Source organism: Labeo rohita, chromosome 20, assembly GCF_022985175.1.
Source record: "Labeo rohita strain BAU-BD-2019 chromosome 20, IGBB_LRoh.1.0, whole genome shotgun sequence".
NCBI lineage: Eukaryota > Metazoa > Chordata > Actinopteri > Cypriniformes > Cyprinidae > Labeo > Labeo rohita.
The window spans coordinates 21,178,180-21,194,850 of record NC_066888.1 but is presented as its reverse complement, the minus strand read 5'-3'; positions in this window follow the sequence as shown (position 1 = coordinate 21,194,850).

The following is a 16,671-nucleotide window of genomic DNA, read 5'->3' as shown; positions in this document are numbered from 1 at the left end:
TAGATTTTTTTCTTACAAACACACAGAATGGAGTGTTTTATAAGATGTGTGAAGATGATTATGATTAATGAATAGGAGTACGGAGATACAGCAGGATCCAAAAATCTCAAAATATGATTGAAAATGTTATTTAAATAAAAAACAAAAAAAACAAATGAAAGTTATGACATGAAGTGAAGCTGCCGTTAGAATGAGAATCCAAACGGCTTCAGTTCAACAATCTGACAGAAGAAAGTATTATTATGGATAAAGGACCTGGAAGCAATGGCTTGAAGTTAAAAATCTTAATGATGGATTTGTTTATTACAAAAACACAGCTTTCTACTTTTCACAGTATTTATGGACTGAAGTTGTGATGATTACTGGTAGATTATTGTGATGAGTTTATCAGCTGTTTGGACTCTCATTCTGACGGCACCCATTCACTGAAGAGGATCTAATGGTTGCTGATGTTGTTCGAAACCTGTTTGATATGTAGGACACAAAAGCACCATAAAAATATCATTAAAATGGTCAGTATGGCTTGTATACTATATTCTAAGTCTTCTGAATTTACTGAAAAACGGACAAGGATAACTAATCATTTAAGGAATGACAATTTTCATTTCAGAGTGAAATATTAATTTAAATTTCCTGATAATTTACTCACCCCCATGTCTTCCAAGATGCTCATGTCTTTCTTTCTTCAGTCAAAAAGGTTAAGGTTTTTAAAGGGCAAATATTCCAAATTACAAGTTTTTGAGAAAAGGTCCAAATTGCAGTTTCAGTGCAGCTCCACAGGTCTCTACATGATCCCAGCCAAGGAATAAGGGTCTTATGTGGTGAAATGATCTGTCATTTTCTGAAAAAATTATAATCTATATGGTTTTTAACCACAAATGCTCATCTTGCACTAGCTCGACCTCATGCATTACGTTGGAAAGGTCACGCGAAAGCAGAAGTACCAACCCAGTGTTTACAAAGCAAACGTTACAACGATTTTGAAGTTGGATGAGAAAATTTGAAGTTGAGATGGAGTTTTTTGTCCAACCCTATCTTTTTAGACTGAAGTACAAAGATGAAGAACAAAAGCACACATGACCGTGATTATGCAATGCGTGAAGTCACACATGCACATTGCAGAGCTAGTGCAAGACGAGCATTTGTGGTTCAAAAGTATATACATTTTTATTTTTTTTAAGAAAATGAACAATTGTTTCACTAGACAAGACCCCTATTCCTTAGCTGGGATCATGTAGAGCGCTTTGAAGAAAACCTTAATTCTTTTCGACTGAAGAAAGAAAGAAATGAACATCTTGGATGACGTGGGGGTAAGTAAATGATCAGGAAATTTTTATTCTGGAAGTTTAACAAACGTGTTAGCAATCTCTTATTCTCCATTTCCTATCAGGTATATGTAGTTGTGTAGGGCAGTGTATAGTTGTGTAGTTTATGAGTTATATCATTCTCTTCTTCCTTCCCCCATGATTTCTAAAAAGGGTAATGTCAGGGCCTTGAGGTGATGTAGAGAGGTCATGGATGGGGCAGAGCACCACTGTGAAGTTTTATGGTGTCAGCAGGGTGCTAGAGTCACAGAGAAACCACCCTGTTATTTAAAGAAATCATCTGAGGACAGCAAGATTGAAAAGTAAGGTGTTTATTTACTTGAATGAGACTCCCTAGCTATGTTGATGTACTAGGATGGATATTACATTACGACGGTGATGATCGTTGGTTCTACAAACCCACTGTGAAAGCCTGACCTCAGAGAATGAGGCTTCCTGTGATGCTTACTAATAGATAATAGGATTTTTCAAAACCTGCCAGTGTTTGAAAGTTTAAAGGAATAGTTCACTTCCAGAACAAAAATGTACAGATAATGTACTCACTCCCTTGTCATCCAAGACGTTCATGTCTTTTTTTTTTTCAGTCATAAAGAAATTATGTTGTTTGAGGAAAAATGCAGTTAAAATGCAGCTTCAAAGGGCTCTAAACGATCCCAGCCACGGAAGAAGGGTCTTATCTAGTGAAAACGAAAATTACAATTTATATATTGTTTAACCTCAAACTCTCATCTTGTCTAGCTCTGGATGAACTCTGTGTATTCTGGCTCATGACAGTTAGAGAAGGTTTTTACCTTATTTTTGTAAAGGACGTTTGACCTCCTTTGCATGGTTCACTTTGTAAACACTGGGTCGGTACTTCTGCAGTGATGTAGGATGATTTTGAAGTTTGTGGGGGCATTTAACTTCAACTTGGGGGCACCATAGAAGTCAATTATACGGAGAGAAATCCTGAAATGTTTTCCTCAAAAAACATAATTTCTTTACGACTGAAGAAAGAAAGACATGAACATCTTGGATGACAAGATTATCTGTAAAATTTTGTACTGGAGGTGAACCACTCCTTTAAGATGCACCAACAAATCAATGGCCTGCGTTTTCTTGCAAAAGTTTTCAGACCCTTACTGCACTGAATTTGAGGTTAACTGTTTTAATTTGACTTAATGTTAACAAATCTTCTAAATCTAAAATAGCATGCCGTAAGTATTGTTTGGACAGATTACAAAAAAGAGCATTGATTCTATCAATCTGTCAACAATTATTTAAACATCAGTCACATTTTCCAAATAAAAACAAAATCATTTACTTTCTTGCGGCATTTTTGTCGCTCTGTGCAGAGCCCCATCCCCTTGTTAATTTTTGACCCTTTTCAGTATGCGTTGACTACACTGATGCAATGTCTGTGCAATTTTAACATACATTTGGCATATTATTAAACCAGAGCCAGGAAAAACAAATGATTAACTCATTACAAAAATGAGTTGGGTGAACCATTTATGGACTTTGGATCAAACATTCATATGCTGAATCATAATGCAAACTCATTTTCAAAAGGAATTTGGCAAAAACGATCATAGTGGCATTTCACATGATGAAATCATTTGACATAGTTTATGTAGTCCTCACTCGATTACCTGAATAAAAGTCCTCCAAAATCACTCCCAAAATACTTAATAAGCTGACATCTTCAAGAGCTCATGTATTTTAATCATTATTATTCAGAGGCCTCCGATTTCAGAGCAGAGAGTTTGAATGTAGGCCATTGTGATCGTACCGCTTTCCTCTGGAGAACAGAAGGGTGAGAATCTGAGTGTGTGTGTGTAAGTGTGAGGTCAGTGTGGGGTGAAGGCTGAGTTCTTGACTCCGTTGCCAGGATGAGAAGAGTTTATTTCAGAAGCTGATTGAAAATTCCAAGTTACTGTCGTCGGTCTCAGGAGCTCCGTTTAAATGCCAGAGCAGCTCTCAGTGCATGACAATCGTAGTGATTTCCCCTGGCAACACTCTTATACAAGTGAGCACTCACCCTAAAAGTCCTCCACCGAGAGCGCTCGGAGGTCTATGGGAAAGTCAAGTTCTGAGCAATCTTCAGCTTTTATTTGAGGTTTTGAATTAGACCAGGGCAAGATTCATGACCAACACAGCAAAGGTGACCAGAAGCATGGTCTTTTGGATTTAAGGCCACATTGTGACATTTAGTGGATTGGCCTTAATTCAGGTTGTGGGAGTGAGTGTTGGCCCGAAATGGCACATTGACGCATTTAATGCTCCGACCTTGACGTGACATTACGGTTTAAAAGTGTTTGTCGAAGGCATGCCACTGAGCGTGTGTACCTCACAGCATGTGTTGTGTAATCTATTGGTTTATATCTTTAAAATGCCCTTGGGCAACTTTCTACACAAAACCTTTCTATACATAGACGCGCATGCAACATACATGCCCACCTGCACCACAGCACACTGGGCCTTACCTGCTTACAAATCCTTCTTTTCCCCTCTGACATTTGCAGTCAATAATCTAGAGATAACGCCGTGCTTTGAATCTCAAAGCAGCGCTGTCAAACATTTTCTGACTTGCTCTTGCTGTCTGGCATCTCATACTTTCACACCTCTCTCTTCTCTTCTCATTTTCTGCTCCTTTTAATTAGTAGAAATATGGTGGAGGAGATGTGAAATGAGACACTTTGCTGTAAACGGTGAAAAATGTTCCTTTAGGCAGAGGTATACACTCACAAGTTTGACTTCTAAGCACATCCAACAGAACAAAGACAGTAAGCAGGTTCTTTCTATATTTATTAATGCATTGATGTTGTGTATTTTGAATTTGACTTCACTACATAATGAATGTTGCATTGTTATACTAATAAAGTCTGTATTGTTTGGTCAATAGCAATTTGCAGCTGCTAACTGGATGCATTACAGCATCCAGTTTATTACAGATCACTTTGAAATTTCTTTATAGCTTCACATCCATTCTGAGTATAGTCTTGCAGTATGAATTAATGTTTGGTCTTCCATTGCAACATGTTTTGACTAAGAACTCCCTAGTTACACTATGTAGCTTGTTTTGGAGCATCAAGCCAAGTAGCTCCGCCCACAATGAAATCTCATTGGACTGAAGAACCACTCTTCATTTATATTAAACATTAAACATGAATAGTAGATACTTACTAAGGCAGTTTAATATTAGATATTATATGACACATCCTTTAAGTTCCACAAGGAAAACCGTGAAAAGTCAATAATCCTTAGTGTGTTTACAGTATAATCTGTGCATAATTTTTCAGCTATTTCTGTTATTTCCAGACTGGCACATCTCATAAATATGAATATTGAGACATCTGTGTTCTGTGCCACACTTTCCTCAATTATTCCTCAATGCTGTAACTATTTCTCAGTGCTGCTTTTTATTGTTTTGAATGAAAGCATCTTTGTGTCCCACTGCTCTGCCTTTTAATTGTTCTTCTGTGGAAACTTTCAAACTGATCTCATGACAAAAATGTACAAGTGGGAACTTTTTCGCAAGATTCGAAATACGTACATATTACTGCATTTTCCAACAGAAAAGTCCACTGAGTGGCCATCTCCCGGAACAGATGAACATACATATGGTATGTTTTATGTGACGTTGGTTTTGTACGTTTCAGTGCAGTTCTGACTTGAAATGTCCATTGAGTGGTGCTATAACTCTAATGCTCTAATAAACATGCTGTTTTAGCTTGTTTTTCGATCTCTCATCTTTCAGATTTTAAATCACGAGTCATGTTTTACACGGTATTTGTACCCAAGGATTCCGCATTCCATTCTGAGCTCGTTGTTACATCCAGTGTTGTGCCTATTTTTGACCCCCTGACAAATTATTATCCCCTCTCTTTGAAATTGCTATATGATTGCCTAATCGGAACCCCTCCCCGACTCCTAACCCTAAACTTACCAATACTAGGGGGGGTAGTAATCTGAAGAGGATCAACACCAGAAAGCAAAACATATGGAGCTGTAATCATAATTGTGTGCACTCTAAAAAATGCTTGGTTAAAAACAGCCCAAGTTGGGTTATTTGGCAACCCAGCGCTGGGAAAATATTGGACAGAACACATACTGGGTTATTTTGACCCAGCTGGTTGGGTTAAATGTTTTTATCAAACATGCTGCATTATTTTACTTATTTTAAGTCAACTATTGTTTAAAAATTATTATGTAGCTGGTTTAAAATGAACTGGAACTTCTAAAAACACACACAGAATTACTAAAGGCAACAGCTTTAATCAAAAGCTGAACATTTATTATTAAGCAAGAACACATGGACAAAATACAAGGCAAATTGAATTTATTTGGTTGAATACAGCATAGTTTACAATATTACATACATTTAAACTTGTTTAACAAACATTTTAGACATAAAAAATTAACATTTGAAAGTAGAATTTAAATTTTCAACCACTGTCTGTAACTGCTTTTTTCAGAAATAGCACTGATTCTTATGCCGGTGTGTCCCCAAAATCTGAGCTGGTGAAGGGCTGCCGTTACCATAAACGGTCTCTCCTGTAGACAAGAATCAGTCTCTCCTGTAGACGACTCAAGAAGCCTGCGCTCCGACTAACTGACTGTAACTCAGCAGCTGGGTTATTTCGTCAGAGACAGGCTTAACCCAGCGGTTGGGTAGAAGAGTAACCCAGAGTTAAAAATGACCCAGCAACTTAGTTACAGAAAAACTACCCAGGACCTGGGTAAAAAATATAAAAAATAACCCAGGCTGAACCCAGCATTTGGGTTAAAAAAAATTAACCCATTGTATGAAAATGATTACAAGTGTTCGCTGTTTTACCGCCTCTAATGTAAATTTCTGTTGGAAGCTGCAGTGATATGTACTTATTAGTATTTATCTTGCGAAAAAGTTCCCACAGGTACGTTTTCCTCATGAGATCAGGTAGGAAACTTTTGATGGATAGACTTTAATTTTTACTGTTGTAATGCATCTCATGCCTTTGGAAGCATGTTTCAGTTAAAGAAACAAAAAACTGAAAACATAATTGCAACTTTCAGATTTTTTTTCCCTCAGATTTTTAGATATAAACTCTTAATTACAAGAAAAAGTCAGAATTATGAGATAAAAAAGTCAGCTTAAAAAAAATGTATTCCACGATGGAAATAAGCTTCTGTACTTGAAAGAAATTCAGGAATCCAAGAGGAGTAAAATTCAGGATAAAGAGGCGCTCTCTTGCAAAGATGAAACAGGAATATTGCAAATAAAGTGGCTGCTTGTGAAGGGTTCAGGAGTTTGACATATTGAAGGATCATGTTTGGCCTATTTGTCTATCTTAAACCAGACGGTGCTGTTAAACAACTAAAATGTATTGAAAATGTATGTGAGCATGTGAGAGGGAAAGATCATTCATTCATTCATGCGTGCATACGTGTGCAGGATGCTAAAATTAAAAATGGCCTGTGAAATATTCCATGACGTATAAGAATTATAGATACCTTGGGCACAAGTTGTCTTCCTATGTCACTCTCTTTCTCCTTCAGGGAGAGAGCAATTTCTTCTTTGAGAGAGGAAATGAGAAATAATCTTCCCAGTCCAGACCAATGGGCTGTGGCTACGCGAGACAGGTTTAAAGTTAAAGTGAAGCGAAAAACAGCGTGCATTTGCATTTAAATCCATCTGACCTGGAAAAGCACCGTTCCCCATCTCAAAAACAAGACAATTACAGCCAATTACCAGTATCCATTTCCCCTTCTCTTTTTCATTTTTGAGTTGTTCATGCATGCAAAAAGAAAATGTCTGAATGATTCTGTCATTTGTGACAATTACAGATGATCCACTGAAGCGAAACGACTATCTCTGACTCTGAAATGGTTTAATTTATTTATTTTCTGCTCTCCGAGCGAGAGGGAGTGAGAGAAGCATGAGACGGAGAGGACTCACAGAAGTGCGTGTCTGCGAGTGGGAGCTGAAGGCAAAGTTTGGAACAGTTTCTGAAGCTTTTAACGTCAGTCTGAAGGCTTGCACAAGGCCTGCATGTGCGTTGTGTCTGGAGCATGTAGATATTTCTCGGTGCTTCTGCTTCCCTCTCAGAACTCTCCCCGCAGTTAGCAAGGTTTAGGAACCAAACGAGACGAATCCGTTTGCTTGTATCAAAAGCAGCCTTATTCAATCATGCTCTGCAACACGCAGCTTTGTGCCATGATATTTATTTATTTATTTCCTCTATCAAATAATTGACAGCACATTCTGCTTGGCGCCGTAGGACTTTCGGAGCTTGCGTGTGATGCCATGAAGGTGATGTTGCCAATGTTGAAGAAGCATTCGAAAGTCAATCTTACTATTTTGAAATGTAAATAGATTCAGTCAGAAGCAATATATGTATATGGGAGAGGTATAATGAAGGATCAGGGATGAAAACAGGCTTTAAACACTTCAAACAGACCCCATCCTCCACCAGCGCCATCGCCACCCCTCAGCCGCCTCTTCTCATGGAGTAAGGAGCGAGAGTTCTTGTCGAAGCCAAAAGGGATTTGCAAGTATTCTAGTAATCCATTTCAATCCAATGTTCTGCGTTGACAGGAAATTTGTCATGTGAGAGTTGGTGATTCGGATTGGAAACTCAACCTCCTTTCCTACCATCTTTACTCTCCTCTTTTCCCATTCCATTGTTTCAGAAGGAAGCTCAACCTCTAAAACTCTTTTTAAGAGTGATCGCTTTATCACATTTTTGGTTAGATTATATATATATATATATATATATATATATATATATACATACACACACACACACACACACACACACAAAATATTACAGTGCATTAATATAATATATATATTAGGGATGTCACAATTCTCAATATAATATCGAACCGTTCGGTACGACATCCACGATTTAATACGCGCTTGTGAATTGTGGTTTCTCAGTTTTGCATTTAAATTACTTCCTAGTTTTATTATATGTGGATTTTCTGCATGAGGGCGCCCTCTGGCGTCCAGTATGAATGAAACACATTCTATTTTGCATAAAAATTGAAAAAATAATACCTCTCTTAAAAGAAAAATTAGGCAAACATATACTAAGCCACACTTTTTCCAGTGTACAGAGGTTTACGGAAGTATTTTGTTAATTTGTTAATATATATGCTTTTTAGGGCCGGGGGGAAAAATATGAATCATAATTCAGTCTTCTACCAATTCATACACAATATTTGTATACAGTATAATTCCCAACATTATAATTGCGAGACAAAGCACTGAAATATATTTTCCTTCCATTCAAGTATTTATAAAATGTACTGAAAATTCATGATTAAAAATAAAAAAAAACTTGAAAATCGTGAGGTACCAACAGATTCCCACCCCTAATACTTTCAGCAAAAAAAAGACCAAATGTGACAGTAAGGACATTTATAATCTTACAAAATCGTACAAAACATTTCTATTTTAAATACATGCTGTTCTTTTAAACTTTCTGTTCATCAACAAATCCTTAAAAGCTGCATCACGTTTCCTCAAAACTATTAAGTGCAGAACTGTTTTCAACACTGATAATAAGAAAAGTTTCTTGAGCGCCAAATCATATTTTTTATACTTATGTACACCATGCCATTATTAAACATACATTATGTGCCAAATGAAGAAGTTCACAGCCTGAAATATTTTATCCAGTTCTTACGCATTTATCCATTCAATATTCTATAACATTTTATGCATGGATCAACAATACTAAATTTAAATAATAAAAGCAACTAAAATCATATTGTAGCTAGGACAGAAATATTGTTAATTAGTAGGGCTGTCAAACGATTAATTGCGATGTTTGACTAAAATATGGTTTACTGTGTGTAATTATGATGTATATATAAATACAAACACATTAATGTATATATTGAGGAAAAATTTACAAGTATATGTATTTATTATAATTTTATATAATTTGTATAATATGTAAATAAAAATATTTTGTACATAATGCATTTCTCTTGAATATATACATTAATTTGTGTGTATTTACATATACATAATAATTACACACAGTACACAATCTTATTTTGTATGCGATTCATCGTGATTAATTGTTTGACAGCCCTATTAATTAGTTATAATTAGGGCTGGGTTTTGGCACAAATTTCACAATTTGATTCAATTCTGACTTACAAGCTTGTAATTCGACTGAATTTTTGGTTCGATTTGATTTGGTTAAAATTAATTGATTTGTATACAAACACTTAAATGCTTAAATTGCACTAAATTATTATTATTTTTTTTTTATAATAACATAGTTATAAATAGCATAATTATATTTCTACTCCATTTAGTTGAAATACATTTAAATGGTGGCTGTCATAAAAACTTGACAGATTTATCCAAACATAACACTGGGGAACAGTAAAAATGTAAGGAATATGTTATATGCTGCAAATATTTAGCAAAATGCTCTCTAGAGTTCATTTTTTTAGCTGACTAATGAGTTTATCGTCATCAAATAGTTTTTTTCTGAGGTTAATGTGACATTATGTGTGTTTACAAGCTGTTATACTGACGTCTTTTCGCAGTTGAAACACTGAGGCATTACATGAGGATACAGATTTTGGTAAGATGTACAGTTTAGCATGCCTTCGGATGTTTATTCATGTTTATTTCGTGTGAACTGATCATCATGCCCGCCTCTTTTGAACTGAGGTGCTTCAGCGATCTGTCACTCAACATTAAAAGGCACCAAAACAGCATTTGTTGTTTGAATACTGTAATAAAATAGACAGAATAGACAGGAGTTGACATCTGAGACTGTGTTTCATATCAAAAGTAACAAATCACAATGCTTATTGTGATTTATTGGATATTGGAAATCAAGAAATCAGTATTTTTTAAACAGTCCTAGCTACAATATTGCATATTATAGTTAGGACAGCAAAATAAATAGGACTACCAGCTTTTGAAGTCAGGAGAAAATACTTTCCATACATTTTGTTCTTGACTTTAAAGTTTCAAACTGTATGGTGGAAATTAATCTAGAGTGGTTCTTTTTGTAACAAGCCTTTTAACCTCTCTACATGCAAAATGGCTCCTTAACTGCCCTCCCTTAAAGATCCTAAATTCACCACAAAGCTCTGTAATTTCCGGACTGACACTGGTTTTCTCCAACTGGTCTTCGTTTTTCCACTTTACCACTCTTAATCAGAGAAAGAGGGTTATTCATTTGGCCAGAGAGAGCCTATTAGCACTAATTATGAGTGAGGTGTAGTGTGAAAGAGTGTTCACTCATTACTCACAGATGAAGAGGCAGACACAGAGGCTCACAAAAGGAGAATGATGGAGAGGAAAAGAGGGAGAGCGAAAGATTTATAGAGAGCAGCGGTGGGTCCAAGAACTTCTCAGGGGGTTTAGTAGATAATGTTCTCTCTCTCTATTTCTCTCTCTTTTTCTCATTGTCTTTGAGTGTTTCTCAGCTTCCTCAAATTAGTCAATGAACACACTTTTTTTTCTGAATGCCCGTTCAGAAAAAATATCCCCCTTCACTGTACCACTGAGTCAAATGAAATTTAATGAATAACAACTCTTGACGCAATTGCAATGTTCCAAATAAACAAATTCACAGAGAGCCCACAGTCATAATGCAAGCATCCAAAGGCTGTTTTTTCAGGTTATTCCCAGATGCAGTCTTGCTGAAGAGATGGAACGTTATTTCATTTGATATTTTTTCAACAAATAATTACGAAGGAATGGACTGATGTCCTCAGAAAGCACTCACAGTACACTCAGCACCCCTGAGTACAGCACTGTGTACTTCGGCTTCCCGCTATATGATACTATTTCACTTTACCTCGTACTTTTCATGACCTTTTTGAACATGATTGAGCTAGAAGCTGAAAGTGTGAGGCAGCTGGCACAAGTATCATCTACAAAATGTCTGTGACTGATTGTGTTCTGAAGTACAACATTTCCTCATGAATGCAAATGACTAGATGTGTTATGCTATGTTTATCTAAACATGGTTTGGTTTTAGCTATACATTCTAAGTTAGTTCAGAGCAGAGGTGTAAAGTATTTGAGTAAATGTTATTAATTATTGTACTTGAGTATATTTTTGGGTGCTCTGTAGTTTTTTTTGAGCGTCAAAGATATTAGCAACTTTAACTTTCTACTTCACTACATTTTTTAATAAGCATCTGTATACTCTACATTTGTAATGAGTGTTGCAATTACATTTTGCATTTCACCTAGCTTTTAGTGCTAGTTTATTTATGCTACAAAATATGTGATATTGCCAAATACAGGGGGACTGAAAGTACTAAAGTGCTGCTTGAAAGTTTGTGAACCCTTTAGAATTTTCTACATTTTTGCATAAATATAACACAAAACATCATCAGATTTTCACACAAGCCCTGAAAGTTGATAAAGAGAACCCAGTCAAACAAATGAGACAAAAAATATACTTTGTCATTAGTTAACTGAGAAACATGATGAGTTGCAAAAGTATGTGAATCTTTGCTTTCAGTATCTGTTGTGACCCCTTTTTAAAGCAAGAACCGCAGGTAACATACTTTGTAACCGCTGATCAGTCCTGCACAACAGCTTGTAGAAATTTTAGCCCATTCTTCAATACAGAAACACTTGAACCCAGTGATATTGTTGGGTTTCCTTCTATGAACTGCTTGCTTCAGGTCGTTCCACAAGATTTCAATTTGATTAAAGTCTGGACTTTGACTCAGGCATTCCAAATCATTTTTTGGTATAATGACGTGTGTGCTTGTGGTCGTTGTCTTGCTTCATGACCCACTTTCTTCTAAGATTCAGTTCTTGGACAGATGTCCTGACATTTTCCTTTACAATTTTCTGGTATAATTCAGAATTCATTGTTCTATCATAGATGGCAAGCCAAGATGCAGCAAAGCAGGTTCAAACCATGATACTAACACCACCATGTTTCACAGATGGAATAAGCTTCTTATGCTGCAAAGAAGTGTTTTTCTTTTTTCCAAACATAACACTTCTCTTTTAAACCCAAAACATTTTATTTTGGTCCCATACATCCACAGAACATTTCTCCAATAGCCCTCTGACTTGTCCACATGATCTTTAGCAAACTGCAGACCGACAGCGTTTTTTTTTTTTTTTTTTTGGAGAGTTGTGGCTTTCTTCTTGCAACTCTGCCATTCATACCATGGTTGTTCAGTGTTCTCCTGATGATGGACTCATGAACAATTAATATTAACCAATGTAAGAAAGGCATTTATGTGCTTAAAAGTTACCCTGAGGTCCTTTGCAACCTTGCAGACTATTACAAGTTTTGCTTTGGAGTGATCTTTGACCACTTCTAGGGTGGGTAATAGTGGTCTTGAATTTCTTCCATTTGTAAACAATCTGTCTGACTGTGGATTTGTGGAGTCCAAACTCTTTAGAGATGGTTTTGTAACCTTTTCTAGCCAGATGAGCAACAACAACTCTTTTTTTTCTGAGGTTCTCAGAGATCTACTTTGTTCATGCTTTTTGTTCATTCCACAAACATAACCAGACTTTGTTAGATTCCTGTTCTTTATCCTATTGATTGATAACACATCTGAACAAATGGACCAATGGAATGGATTTCACCTTAAAATTAACTGCTAATCCTAGAGATTGACATAATTTTTGCAACTCACAAAACACTGGACCATTTTTCTCAGTAAATAAATGACAAACTATATATTTCCATCTAATTTGTTTGATTGGGTTCTCTTTGTCAACTTTCAGGAAAATCGGATCAATTTTTTGGTCATATTTATGCAGAAATATAGACAATTCAAAGGGTTCACAAACTTTTAGGCAGCACTGTATATCTTTCGTTTTGCCTTTACTCACCCAAACTTGTCCTCAAAACTACTTTAGGTGAATGCGAGTTCCTTAGCAAGTAGTTTTACTCAAGTATGGTTTTCAGGTACTCTTTACGCCTCTGGTTCAGAGTAACTAAATCTTGAATGATGCCGACGTGAGACCACACACTTCTTTCTTTGAATTATTAATTTGCTTATTGGCAACTGTATAGCTCTAGTTTGTTTGTGTGACTGGCTTGAGGGTTCAGGGGATTCAGGGGGTCTGGTGAAAATTGATACATTACACATTACATAAATAAAATGTAATAAATCAAACGTAATTCTAGTTTATGTTTTAATTATATGATTTTTGAATTTTTAAAAATCAGCTAATAAATAAAATTGATAAATTGTAATAATTAGTGTTGCATATAACCCCTCAGAGAGCCTCAACAAAAATTGCAACTTTTTAAAGTCTTTACAACCCTACTTCACATTTTCATATTGGGTTCAAGGTCTGCTATTTTCATTCCTATCTCCAAAGGGAGTTCTTTAATGCAAATCCATTTGTCTCTGGGGGGAGAGATGAGTTATTCTACCACGCTCTTTATGCTAGTCTCTTATAAGTGCTTTTTTGCTCCCCAAAACACTTAGCGACCAACAATTCAGGGTATTAATGTGTAGCACATGAGTCACTGCTTCTCCTGAATGCATTCTGTGGCATTCTCTGTCCTTTAAAGATGCATCCAAAATAAGTGCCCTTGTTCTAGTTGACTTGAACGCAGAAATAGTGCATTAATTTCACTCCAAGATGGCACGGATCAAGGCTAAGTGACCTAGCAATGCTATCTTTGCGCAATAGTGCTGCAGAGCAGCTGCCTTGGATGACACAGCAGGTGAATTAACACTAAAATATACACTGCCTCCTGCGTCTAGAGCGATTTTAGATTCAGACCCCAAGTCCTCTGGCTTTATGGGCATCATCCATCCGAGGCCTCTGTCCTGCACTGAGCTATCCAGGGAGGGGGCAGGTTAAGTATTTATGAGAGATGGAGGAAAAACCAGCTTCAGCCCAGGCAGAGGTAATGGAGGCGAGCGAGAGCGGCCGCAAACGTTAGCGGCTGACCTTTTGCCACAAAGACGCAGCATGAATTCTTCATTACTGCTCTGTGGTGACTCGCATCTCATTTTTGAATGTAACGCCTTCCAAAGAGACCAATTAGCATTGATCATTTTGTTGTAATAGCGCAGTTATGGTGATGTTGCGCGCATGCTGATGCGACTGCCAATTCCTTAAGCTGCATGAAGAGTCCTTGTTTGAGATGTGATGGGACTCCTTTAGGACTCACATTAAACACTCCTTATGATCTTAATGAGGGAAAAATATGGGCAAACAAAAGACTTAATCTTAATAGATACATAATGACGCAGTCATTTGTGTGTGTGTGTGTGTGTGTGTGTGTGTGTGTGTGTGTGTGTCTCAGCTGCATATACTATAAGTTCCTTTAATATCCATACTACCTGATACCATTTCATGTAAATCAAGCACTTTAGTAGATCATCTACTATAATATAATGAACAGAATGTCTAATTACAGTAAGTGCAAATGGCCCGCCTTGTTGGCAGAGGCTATTTACACTAACTCCACCCACCAACACGTGGTTGCACTAGACAGTATTACAAAAGACGGCTGTTAGACAACAGCTCCAGTGGCGTTAGTCGAATCTGCCTGTTGCCGAACTTGTTCTCCTCCCTTTTCACATCACATATCACATCGGAAAGGGATTTATTTTAAATATAAATAAAGGAAAAAAATCAAAAAGTATTGGCTCACGGGTGTTTATCAGTTAGGGTTAGAGGAAGGGGTAGGTGTAGGGAGGGTTTTATTGTCCCAATAAGGCAGCATCAATGTTATAGTTTTAATAAAAATGGTAATTTACACTCAATGCGTTATTAGCCTATTGCATACTGTTTTATAATCTACTATGATACTGAGGTGCAAATATCTGCCACTAAATAGTATAACTACTATTTATTGCCAAGAAAGTATTGCTATTTTCACATAGTGTAAATAGAATATATCATTATTTGCATTTAGTGTAAGTAGCATCTATCGCCAAAAATATGCTATTTGCGCTTACTATAAACAGCCTATTGCTAAGAAATATGCAATTTGCGCTTAGTGTAAGTAGCATCTATCGCTAAGAAAATATGCTATTTGCACTTACTGTAAACAGCATCTATTGCTAAGAAAATATGCAATTTGCACAAATTGTAAATAACAGCCATCACTAAGAAAATATGCTATTTGCGCTTAGTGTAAGTAACATCTATCACTAAGAAAATATGCTATTTGTAAGTATAAATAGTGTAAATGCCATCTATCTATTTGCACTTAGTGCAAATAGCCGCTGCCTATAATGAAATCTCTGACATTTATATGCAAAATAAGATTTTGTCAGAAACAGTTATGAACTAAATCTAAAACTGTTTAATAAGATTGCTTTTGTCAATTTAAATAAAGCTGAAATAACAAAAAATGTAATCATTTTTGAAAAACATAAAACTTAAAAGACCTTTTTGAAAAAAATTAAATGCTATCTGGGCGACTAACTTAAAATGTATAAAATGACTAAAATTAAACTAAAATAAAATAAAAAATATATTTTTAAAAAACTGATAAAAAAATTACTAAGGCACAAAATTACTAAAACAAAGTAAAACTGAAATATAACCTGAAAAATAAAATAATTTATAATATTCTTAAATACTATGATATAAATTGTACTAAAATCTCATCATCGGTGGATAAACATGGTATCTACCTGCAGAATGGTGCAGTTATGAAAATCTGTAAGCATAGAATAACTGATAACCAGCCAAACTGTGAGCCATTAGCCAGTCAAAAACATTCTCTGCTTGAGATTTTTTTTTTTTCTGTCCAGGTTTGTTGAAAACAGATTAATTAAGTCTTAATTGAAGTTCCTGGTTTGAAGTTGCCAGATGCTATAATGACAGAAAACTGTAATCTTTGCATGCCTTATAACTACTTATAAGCACAATTTACTCATGCATTATGAGTGAGACATAAAGAGCGCATGGAAATTATTCACCTAGAATATGAAATGCATTTTGCATTGTTATGCATTAATGGCCGGTGAGGTGTTTTCAGTTTCTGATTCCCTCGCTCCCTCTCTCTGTCTCATGTACATACAACCTCACACCTCTCTGAAGAAACAGATATTAGTATATTAATGAGTCATCACAGCACTGATGACAGTAATGTAGGTGTTTCATTAGGACATGCATTATGTTTAATCCCAGATCGATACAGTACCATCTCAGCACCCCACATAATTATGAACACACAGAGCCGTTTTAATTACTGTCTGACTACGTGAAGGATCATGCAAAGGGTTTTCCATTAGTAGCATCCTGGTGGTTTGTGTTGTGCTAATTATTGCAGGTCCAACATTGTAATGTCGCAGTGTATTTTCAGGGGAAGATGCAACACCGAAATGCCATTAAGGCTGCGTTCAGCGAGCAGCGCTGAATTCTTGGAAGTGTTGCACCC